Consider the following 12,862-nt stretch of genomic DNA (forward strand, 5'->3'; position numbering starts at 1 on the left):
GCATCAAGTAATCTTTCCTCTTCCTGGAACTTGGGGAAGGAAATGAAACCCTTCCAAGAAAACCCTTGCACCCTATATTTGTAAGTTCAGAGCAATATTTACACTCCTCTAAAACTCTTGGTAATAACAAAACCTTACCATCTTCAGAGACACTTAAGGACAGGAAATACCAGAGACTTACATAGAAGGAAATATATTTTGTTAAAGATGTTAAAGATGAGAACACAATAAAGATAATTGTCACATAAGGTGATGATACACCTGATGGCCATTAAGTTGACCCCTTCTCAAAAAAGGAAAGGGAAGAAAAAGAAAATGATTGGAACTTGAAAGAATTGAACAGACTGACACTGACAATTGATTCCCTTTCCATTCTTTGTTCCCTTTTCTTGCTAATGAGAGTCTTTCTCTCTCTGTCTCTCTCTCACACACACACATACACAACGTGAAAGGATTTGAACGGGTGGCTTTGTGCATTTTTCACATCACTTAAGGAGTTTCCTGATTAGCCAGTACATCTTATCTCTTCCCATAAGCCAGAACAAAGTTGTGGTGTGGTGAGTCAGCAATGACCCTGCCAGGAATGGTAACAGGAATAACATCCTAGTTGATGGCAGAATAAGGGGAAGAGAGTTGTGTCCCTGAAATTCTTACAATAGAGCTGCCTACACTCCCTGCATGACCTATTATGTGAGAAATAAATACAGTTCTATGTTATCTGAAAAACTATAGTTTGATCTCTTTTTTTAAAGCAGCTTAAACTTATCTTAATCAATAGATGATAATATAAATAAAATGAAAATAAATAAGATAAAAGAAGAAAGAGAAGCCAGAATGAAAAATAAGACACCCTGAAAAAAAATAGATGAAAAATTTGAAAACAGATCCAAATAAAATTGGAAAAAAATATAATTTGAGACAAAAACAGAAATGTTACAAACTTACTATACACACACAAATACATAGTAAAGCTCTGTCTTGTATGTATATTTTATATATATACATGAATAACTTATATATATTCATGAATGCCAAGGTCACATGGTAAGAGCATAAACACAAGGAAAGAGACAATATTTTGAAGGATAATGGGTGACATATTTTTCAGAACTGAAGAATAATAAGAATGGTCAGATTGCAAAACCTGCCTTATCACATGAAGTCTCACCTAGACACTGTAATAAATCTGCAGAATTCCTCATAGAGGAGTTATTATTTTTTTAATTCTTTTAAATACTGTAGTGCATAAAGTCTTTAGAACTTAAGGTAATAGCAGAAGACATAAAAAATTAATATCTTAAACTATAGGAATACATATATCCCACAAGTAAAGATGAATGGCCATAGAAGAAAGATTTGGCAATTTATATCAGAGGAAAAAAGTTTTACCAATCAAAAAAAATTTTTTCAAACATATAAAGATGAAAAATCTAATCACATATAAAAATGCATCAAAAAATATTAATAATTCATAGAAAAAATTCCTCACTATATCGTAAAAAAGGTACTCAATATCTTTTTAAGAAAATGCATATTTAGATTTCATGGATATCATTTTTAAGCATATCCCATTGTCAGAGCACAAAAAGTATGATAAAACTCCGTTTTGTTGAGTTTATAGGAGAAAGGTCACAAGTACTACTTATGGGAGTATGAGTTATTAAAAATCTAATTTCTTTGCAACACATTTGGAAAATCAATCCAATTTGTATCTGTATATTTTTTGACCAGAAAGAAATTCTACTTGAAATTTTTAGATATACTCTACTCATTATTGGAGAAGGAAATGTCAACCCATTCCAGTACTCTTGCCTGGAAAATCCCATGGACGGAGAAGCCTGGTAGGCTACATTGTCCACGGGGTAGCAGAGTCAGACATGACTGAGCGACTTCACTTCACTTTCACTACTCATTATAGCATTGTTTATAATATCTAAAGATTGAAAAGAACATAAATGTTTCCCAATAGGAGCTTATAAAGAACTTGGAGATTAAAATTACAACATATTATTATGCAATTTATATTTGTATGACATTATTTCCAAGATAAACTACTATTTAAAATTTTTGAGAACACGGTGTAGACTAGGCTACTGTATGTGAAAAAGGAGGAGTAACAGAATATATTTAAAATTAGATTCGTTTGTCATCTTTGTTTGTTAGAACCTTGAAAGCATATGTATGAATATTTCCTACTTATATATAAAAGTTGTTTATTTTGAACTGGCTTATATAATTCAAGGTGGCTTATTTTTCTCACTGTAGCATTTCATTCATTTTCTAGTTTAAGTCTGTCCAAACACCATGACAATCAGGCTATTATCAGAAAAACAGTCAGCTTATCATTACAAACTTGGCCCCTGTTTCAGATATTTGTCCTGGTATGCCTCTAGATAGCTTATCATGAGAAAGTTACAGATTCTGTGGTATTTAGAATGACAACTTAATGTTCGCATTCTTCACCCCTGTCAAACTTCAGACAAAACACCCAAATATGATCATTCCTAAATATCAACCATAAGAAGTGCTGACCTAAAACAAATGCACTGCCAGGAATTTCTCCAGCAAAGATGGGTTTATTCAGGATTAGCAAAGAACTGCAGTTCTGGGTCTGTAACCATGATGAGCCACATACAGGGCCCCCAGCACAAGGGAAGGAAGATGCTTCCACAGGGAGGAAAAGAAAGTTTGGAGGACCATAATAAGCAAAGAGTGTATGACTTTTCATTGTCTGAGTCCTTGCCAGGAAAAAGGAGGAATTATTTTTCTTCCTTTTAGGCTCTGCTGTCCTCACAGGACAGGAGAATTCTTCCCTCTGGTCACCTGACTCTATTTAATTGAGGTTTCCATTTATTATTTTTTTAAAGAAAGTAAAAATAATCCATTTAACATAAAATTGTGAAGTCTACACTCCATGACCAAGTGAATGATATTTCATTTGGTAAAATTACAAGAAGACCATTAACAAAAGCAGATTTGCCTCTAAATAACTGACATTTAAGGTGGAATTCAGAACATACTCCATTTTAGGCTGAATATACCCTTAACACATTTTTCCTCTTGAGGTTTTATGAAATTGATTTAAAAAACAACAATGGAAATTTAGCTTCTTCTGTCCTTCTTCCTCCTCTGTTTGCAATGATAATGATAATGTTAGGTCCTTTCCTTTTGTTATGAGTGACAAATTATTTCTCTTCACAAAGTAGAAAGGTGATTATTTCTCATCTGGAATTTGTTGAGCAGTTAAACTGATAGATAGGTAAAATAATGGTAGAGTACAGAAATAAGGCAGAAAGAGCAAATCTGACAGGGACATAGACAGTCTCTGCCCTCCTTGCTTGAATTAAAAAGGATAAGAGAGTTTCTCTTTTTAATTACTCCAAGGAAGGTGATTGCTGCTGCTGCTAAGTCACTTCAGTCGTGTCCAACTCTGTGTGACCCCATAGACGGAAGCCCACCAGGCTCCCCCGTCCCTGGGATTCTCCAGGCAAGAACACTGGAGTGGGTTGCCATTTCCTTCTCCAATGTGTGAAAGTGAAAAGTGAAGTGAAGTCACTCAGTCATGTCTGACCCTTAGCGACCCCACGGACTGCAGCCTACCAGGCTCCTCCATCCATGGGATTTTCTAGGCAAGAGTACTGGAGTGGCTTGCCATTGCCTTCTCCGAAGGAAGGTGATTAGGCTTATGCTATACTGCTTGCTTGCCCACAGCTGAATATAGTGTATCAAATAAATGAATGAAACAAAGTAAAAGAGGATATAGTATAGACCCTCTTTGTTGGGGTGAGAAGTATGTAAAGGACATATCTTGTCAACATGAGTTGATCAAAAGGAATTGTAAAAGTATATCCCTGGTCACCCAAGACAACCTAATGTGCCACAAAAAAGCGCAAAATCAAATGACATCTGGTTTCTAATGAGGGGGCCATGGACCAAAATCGACTTCTGTGGTTTACACAAAATTTCCTACATTCTAAAAAGCTTTTCAGCCTCTTTCAATAGCATACGAAATTCATAGAGAGATTATGAAATAGATGGCCAGTGGTATTTTAATTAGTGCTGCTCTAGAAAAATCTTTTATTTTGTTTAAAATCTTCATTGAATTTGTTACAATATTGCCTCTCTTACTTTTATATTCTGGTATTTTGACCACTAGGCATGTAGGATCTTAGCTCCCTGACCAGGGATGAAACCCACACCCCCTGTGTTAGAAGGCAAACTACTAACCACTGGACCACCAGGGAAGTCCCTATAAAAATCTTTGAATGAGAAAGGCCAGGACAAAATAAAGATATTTTTTCTAAGGTCTAGGCAGATTAGTGGGATTCAGGGCCAAGAGGAAAGAATTATGCAGTTTTAAAACTGCATACTAACTACTTAATATAGCTGACATAATTATACTTTCTAACCTTAGATATTTATTATTTTTTTTTTAATTGAAGGATTTCTATGACTATGGGAGGTAGTTAGTATATACCTTTGGAAAGTCACATGCTTTCTAAACATTCCAAATCTCATCATGGGGTAGGTGCTGTGCTAGAGCAGTACATTGAAGAAAATATTGATTGGACCATAATTTCTTTCTATTGATGTCTGTTTGGAATGGTTGAGGGCCTTCTTTCTATCAAAAGACTTTGACCACAATAAATTTCATATAGTCATAAAATTGCAACCTTTATAAATAGCAGATTTTAAAAATCATTCACATAAAAAGAACTGATCAAATACCGTGGAAGTGGCAGAAATGTGGAAGGGAGAACTTTTTTTGGAAAGGTCTTTAAGTACATATTTACTGAATTTGAAATCATCATAATCTGCCTTTACATGCCATAAAAATAAAAGAGACTGGAAAAAAGAAAAGATTATTAAAAGAGATAGAAGTTATATTAAAGTCACTCAAGGGACAATAAATATTTTTTCCACATTTCTGTAGGCATGATCCTTTATTAAGACTTGTCATTTTCAAAAGTCTAATCTCACTATCAAGTATATTCTGATTTTATTTAAATTGATGAAATGAAATTAATAACTGAAGTGTCAGTAACAGCAAACAAATGTAATTTCCAAATAAGAAAATTCATTTTAACCTGCATTAATTAAAAGATGGAGGGAACATAATTTTGCTGGAACATCACTAGTAGAAAATATCTGAACTAGAAAAGTACTTGGTTTATGAACAGATCCACCGGTGCCTACTGTCCTCTGGACATTCCAATAAAGACAGTTGTACACTTGCTATTACGTGCTAACTAAAAAGGCAATAAATTAGAATTCAAGTAAATATGCAAATAAAATTTTTAGTTGTCTTGAAGTAATCAAATTATATCCAGAATGCCTCATGTGTAATGCCGGGCTGGATCAATCACAAGCTGGAATCCAGATTACCTGGAGAAATATCAACAACCTCAGATAAGCAAATGATACTACCCTCATGGCAGAAAGCTAAGAGGAACTAAAGAGCGTCTTAATGAAGGTGAAAAAGGAGAGTGAAAAAGCTGGCTTAAATTCAACACTCAAAAAACTAAGATCTGGTGATCTTGGTTGATATCTGGTTCCATCACTTCATGGCAAATAGATGGGGAAAAAATGGAAACAGTGGTAGATTTTATTTTCTAGGGTTCTAAAATCACTGGGGATGGAAACTGCAGCCATGAAATTAAAATATACTTGCTCCTTGGAAGAAAAGCTATGACAATCCTAAACAGTGTATTAAAAAGTAGAGACATCGTTTTGCTGACAAAGGTCCATACAGTCAAAGCTATGATTTTTCCAGTAGTCATATATGGATGTGAGAGTTGAACCATTAAAGGCTGAGCAACAAATAATTGCTGCTTTTGAATTGTGGTGCTGGAGAACTGTTAAGAATCCCTTGGACTGTAAGGAGATCAAACCAGTCCATCCTAAAGAAAATCAGTCCTGAATATTCATTGGAAGGACTGATGCTGAGGCTGAAGCTCCAATACTTAGGCCACCTGATGAGAAAAGCTGACTCACTGGAAAAGACCCCAATGCTGGGAAAGATTGAGGGCAGGAGGAGAAGGGGCCAACAGAGGTTGAGATGGTTGGATGGCATCACCAACTCAACAGACATGAGTTTGAACAAACTATGGGAGATAGTGAAGGACAGGGCGGCAGCCTACCATGCTGCTGTCCATGGGGTCACAAAGAGTTGGACAGGACTTAGGGATTGAACAAAAACACAAAGTCAAGTTTAATGAAAATAAAGCCAATTAAGAACCAAACAAGTTAAAACTTAAGACATCTGGTATTTTTATTCACTGATTTATTTTTCCTTTGTTTTGAAATAATTCAGTGACTAGAAAATGTATTTGTAGAGGTGTTGGGGAAAATGCCAGAAAATGTAGAGCCATTTGTACCAGCTTAACAGATCTTTGCCAATGATCAAGTTTCAATGAAACCACAGGAACAACCATTACAGGATTAAAATAATTTTTGAGCAATTCTTATGTTAATCTTGAGGTATTAAATTATAGTAACTATATTTATTTTTGAAACAAAAAAACTGGAAAAAAGAGTCTAGTGACTCAGGCCTAATTATGAATTATCATTTTGGATAATTCTAAATTCTAACAACTGTTTGAATTATGCGGTGAATTCATGATTTAGATCAATGCACTGACAAAACTATTTGCTCAATTTTTATTGAAATGTTAAAAATAATTTTATAGTCCATTCTTCTACTTTAAAATGTATTATTGTTTTAATTCTTAACCTTTCTTTGAATATTTACTACTATGCATGTCATAGCAGTCAACTTTAATTATGACGGCAGTAAATTCCTATGAGAATGTGACTACCTCTGCTCACAATGTCAATAATCTCATAGTTTCACAAAGCCACATTAGGATACAAAATACTGAAAGTATGAAATAGAAATTAAATGTATAAATCAGCCTGAAGTTCTTTCTAAAGCTGTTTATAAAAGAAAACAAATTAAATGATTATAATTGCAGTTATTTAAGAGCTTCAGGTTTTTTTATTTGAGGTCTGATTATAGTGGAAAATTCTCTATTGCCAAAATTATAATAAAGGAGAAAATAACATGAGTGTTACTGATGAAATGAAATGTGATTCCACACTGGGTAGAATGGCTTTATATAACTCTGAAATATTTCTAATATCTTCTTCAGCATTTTTTTCCTATAGTTACAAATAATTATTTATATTATCTAAACTATATTATCATATTTCAGCAATTGTTGGAAAAATATCGCTTGCTTTTTATAGTTCCTTGTGTGACCTATTTTACAGATCTTTTCAACATTTAATGATCCCTGGAGGCTCTTAAGTTTGTCAGTGTTACCCTCAATGTTAATAATTTATACTCTTGCTATATGAAAAAAGCATTGGAGACTGGTAAATAAGGAAAAATAAGAACAAAAGCACTGTAAATTTGAAGAAAGCTCAGAAATTGAAAGTAAGAAAGCAGTGTGTGTATGTGAGAGAGAGATAAAAATGAAAAGAAAACAAAAAGGAGAAGACAGTTAATTTACAGCCTTCAATTAAGTAGCATAAAAATTATTTAGGACAGAAAACATTTTTTGATGTTAAATTTCCAGAGTAGTGTTTTCTATGACTATATCACCTTTTATATTTATTCCTCCATTCTGCAAATACCAGATAAATATTTTTACTGTATTGGGGGTCCTATGGTAAGTGTCAGAGGCAACAACACCTTCAAAGAGCTTAAGGTTTAGTAGAAGTAGCTAGGCAAATTAAACAAAAGTGTCACAATACAATTTTATAGATATTGTGTGGGTATCCTTGTGGGATTCTTTAGAGGGAAGAACAAAGACGTGCCCCTGGTACCCAGAGTTAGGCCATGATGAACAAGCAATGTCATGGAAAAAGTTGGGGACTTTAACTAGAATCCCCAGAAACCAAAGACAAAAGGGCAAAAACTTACTGATAAAACTTTATTAGAGGTCTTCCTTGGTAGTACAGTGGGTAAGAACCCACCCGCAGGGCACACGGATTTGATCCCTGGTCCAGGAAGATTCCACTTTCCCTGAAGCAACCAAGCCCATGCACCACAAGTACTGAGCCGATGAAAGTGATAGAGGAGAGTGAAAAAGTTGGCTTAAAGCTCAACATTCAGAAAAGTAAGATCATGGCATCCAGGCCCATCACTTCATGGCAAATAGATAGGGAAACAGTGGAAATAGTGGCTGACTTAATTTTCTTGGGCTCCAAAATCACTGCAGATGGTGACTGCAGGCACGAAATTAAAAGACGCTTACTCCTTGGAAGGAAAGTTATGACCGACCTAGACAGCATATTAAAAAGCAGAAACATTACTTTGCCGAAAAATGTCTATCTAGTCAAAGCTATGGTTTTCCCAGTAGTCATGTATGGATGTGAGAGTTGGACTCTAAAGAAAGCTGAGCACCGAAGAATTGATACTTTTGAACTATGGTGTTGGAGAAGACTCTTGAGAGTCCCTTGGACTGCAAGGAGATCCAACCAGTCCATCCTAAAGGAGATCAGTCCTGGGTGTCCATTGGAAGGACTGATGTTGAAGCTGAACTTCCAATACTTTGGCCACCTGATGCAAAGGGCTGATTCATTTGAAAAGACCCTGATGCTGGGAAAGATTGAAGGCAGGAGGAGAAGGAGCCAACAGAGGATGAGATGGTTGGATGGCATCACCAACTCAATGGACATGGGTTTGGGTGGGCTCCGGTAGTTGGTGATGGACCAGGAGGCCTGGCATTCTGCAGTCCATGGGGTCGCAAAGAATCGGACACAAGTGAGAGACTGAACTGAATTACAGGAGTATTATCTAGGGATCAAAGTCACTATAAATACAGAATAAGCCTCCTACTTAGTAACATGTTCAAGAGTCAAAAATGAATAAAAGTAATAATAATTATAAAATTCCATCTGCTGCTGCTGCTGCTAAGTCACTTCAGTTGTGTCCAGCTCTGTGCAACCCCATGGACAGAAGCCCACCAGGCTCCCCCGTCCCTGGGATTCTCCAGGCAAGAACACTAGAGTGGGTTGCCTTTTCCTTCTCCAATGCAGGAAAGTGAAAAGTGAGAGTGAAGTCACTCAGTCGTGTCCGACTCTTAGCAATCCCATGGACTGCAGCCTACCAGGCTTCTCCGTCCATGGAATTTTCCAGGCAAGAGTATTGGAGTGGGTTGCCATATATCTCCAGATATTACCATCTAGGGTCGTTTTAAAGCACATGTTTGAAACAACAGCCACTCAGTTTGCACTCTGAGTGCAAAGGGTGGTATAGTAGTGATGGTATGGAAATAAACATGTATATATCATCAATTACCCTCCTCTCCATTGTGTACATGGATGCAAACATGACAGGAGACAATTACTTACATGTATTGGCACTTTGGAGGCTTCCCTGGTGGCTCAGATGGTAAAGATCTGTCTGCAAGGCAGGAAACCCAGGTTCAGTCCCTGGGTCAGGCAGATTCCCTGGAGAAGGGAATGGCTAACAACTCCAGAATTCTTGCCTGGAGAATTCCATGGACAGAGTGAGAGTGGCCTGGTGGACTACAGTCCATGGGATCTAAAAGATTAGGACAGGACTGAGCGATTGACACTTTGGCATTTACACTTTTGCAAATATTAAGATCCAGATGTAATTTCAATTCTTTACATTTGTTCTTTTTATACTTGTTCTTTTTTAAATTGAAAAAGTCAAATGGAAGCTATTTTTCTAATAATATTTTGTGCATATAAAAATAATTATTTCTGGGCAGTTAAAATAAATGTTCAGCTTAAATAAAAGTCCTTAAAATCTAAATTTTAAAAATTTTAATTTAAAAAGTCACAAAGAAAATAAACTTTTAAAATGAACAGTCACAATAATGGCTTTTGAAATATTGATTTCAAGTCCCAATTCAAAACCAGTAATGTGTAACTGTAAAGCATTTTGCACTAGTAGCTGTGTTTGATAATTATTTTTGTTATTTCTCCTCAAGAGAAATTAATACAAATATTTTTGAGTCTGAAGTAAAAAATTATATAAAAAATAAGTGGTCAGCCTCAAAATACCCTATATTATGCCTTAATACAGAGACACTGCTAGGAATAGCACCCAGGCCCTGTAATATATCCTACTACCATACATTAACTTTGGATTTAAATTTTAATTATCTTGACTCATTACTTGTTTCTGTACATGATTTTAATTACATACCTCATTATTCATTTTAATGCACTTGTATAATGTCTTGTACTGATTTGGAATTTCTTCTCTTAATGTACCTACGACCTAACTTTTTGGAAAATGTGATATTTAATCAACTCATAGTCTCTACTTAAACTTTTGTCCACAATTTTTAAGTTGCATTGTACATTTGTCTTTTCCTGGAAAGTCTAATGAAACTTGAATAATCATAAAAATCATTTTAGGTATATGAAGGCATATTTTTTTCATAACTTCGCTCCTTAATCATTACTTAATTTATATATACTTATTTTGCAGGGAACAATGAAAAAATCCAATTACTCTTTCTCGAGATGAATACAAACTTGGATCCATTAACCTTTATTATGTTCCAGGTAGTTTGACTATATATCTGTTCACTCACTGTAACACTCCTCACATTTATGAGGTTCTAATAAATACTCAATAAATGGCATCAGTTATTATGTGCTGATCTCAAATCTTCTAATTGTTTTGAATATAAAATTTTATTTCTATTCATAATACTATGAAGTAGGTATTACTGTTATTTCCATTTTTCTCATGAGCAAATGGAAGAAAAAGTTAGGGTAAGCTTTCTCAGGGCCAGACAACTAGTTATTTCATTCCCTAATCTGAATGCTTAACCAATGAGCTATTAGGGCCTCATCCAAGTATAAGCGGATAGACGATCTGTTTTACTGTCTCCAAAACAAGGAACAGTGAAGAGCATGTTTTCAGTGGCAGACAGATATGACTTTGGGTCCTGATCCTGGAGAGTTTAACTTTGCTGAGCCTCGCTTTTCTCATCTGTGAATAACAGAATTCTTCTGAGGACCTGAGAAACTACTTACCTATCTGTTGAGTGTTTTATAAACAGTAGTTCTTATATAATTAATTTTAAAAGCAATGATATTATAATGAACAATAAATTGATTGGAGTATAAGCATAAAGGATAAGATATTTCAGTGAAAAATAGAGATTGGATGTGAGTTATGAAAATGCCATTTCTATCCCAGAGGAAAAGCCATTTCATTTTGTAGTTTATGTAAGATCTAAGTTTTCCCAAGACTGCATCTGAGTAGAGCCAAGGTAACAGCTGCTTCAGTTACCCAGATTATCTTTGATAAAGTCCATGGATAAATCCCTGAAAAGTGAAAAAAGGCTTGGCATTCCCAATTCTAAATAAGCTATTTGATTTTCTTTACTCTCCATGGAATAAGAACTGTTTCACTGTTTGCATTGATTATGTCTGCATCATTTAAACACAGATGTCTCCACTATTAAAATCACCTAATTGTTTTAGAATACTAAGATAGGTCTTTCATTGTCCTAAGGGAAAAGATGAAAAACTCATATTCAATAGGAAGAATCAGACAGCACAGCTTAATACTATCAAGAACTTCCAGATGCCAGGGACCTGGAAGGATTAGACCTACAGGATTATATATACAACTGTTGCAGAGTGATCCAGGATCCTTTGCACTGAGAGCCTACCCCTTACATATGTATCCCCAGCATGACACTCTTTTACCAGAAGGGGAGAAGGGTAGAAAAATGTCTCTCCTCTACAATAATGTTATTATAAAATCTCACCAAGTACCAGGTTTGTTGTACCATATTCCTGAATTCATGAATATTTATATCATATTTAATTTCCTTTCCTGCTTTCCCTTCTTATAACTTCCTACCTTTGTACACATCTTAAAGTCATACCTATGAATGTGTCTATAAAACTGGCCAGAAAAGTACAATTAAGTGGAGGATTACAATAATTATGTGAAAAAAACCTTGACTTCTTAAAGCAACAAAAGTTCAGGAGGTAATTATGTCGAAATTATTTTTCTTGATCTTAACTTATGCAGATAATTTACCCAGACTTCTTTTTTATCTGGAATATAGAAATTGATATGTTTCCTTTGGAATATCAAGGATATTAGTCTCTATGAAGCATTTACATAGCTTAAATCTCCTTTTTATTGGAAAACATAGTCAAGGTTAACATTTTAATAACCGTATCTATGAAAATAATATACAGTGTATGATTTATTTAAAACAAAACATCTTAGTGTTTTAATATATTTTGAATACCTTGAAGGTTCTAAATTGACCCTAAGTAGATTTTGCATATTTTCAAAAATTTTTGAAGTAAATTAGATGTTATGTCCTGTAAAAAATGATGACATATTTTTGTTGAGTTATATATTTTTTAAAGATTTTGTGGGAACTCTCCTTGTGAATACTTGAAAAATGGTTGAATCTAATGTAATTTCATGAAAACATCAGTAAAGTATACCATAGACATAGTTTTGAAATATTATTAAGCATCAGAATCACCTGAGGACTCTGTTAAAATGCACATATCTGAGTCCTCTAACACCTTTTTTTAAAAAAATCTCCAAGGGAAAGGGCTATGCACCAAAATTTTATATAGCATAGATTCCCGTGATCCTGACACTCAATGTAATTTGGAAATTATTACTGTCAAAAATATTGTTATCCTGTATAGAATTTAGGACTACACCAAATCTTCAAATAGCTTCCCAATAATATTTTACAAATATCTAAAGTGTGTCTATGTTATCTTTTTATATGATCATTCAGTATTAGGTCTGTGCTTTCTCTCTAAACTGAACTGCTTTAGAAAATGCACTTAGGTAGAAGCAACATACAGCTGCCCTTGAACA

This window comes from Moschus berezovskii, chromosome 21 (assembly GCF_049115385.1).
Source record: "Moschus berezovskii isolate FMDL1 chromosome 21, NW_MosBer_1.0, whole genome shotgun sequence".
Classification (NCBI taxonomy): domain Eukaryota; kingdom Metazoa; phylum Chordata; class Mammalia; order Artiodactyla; family Moschidae; genus Moschus; species Moschus berezovskii.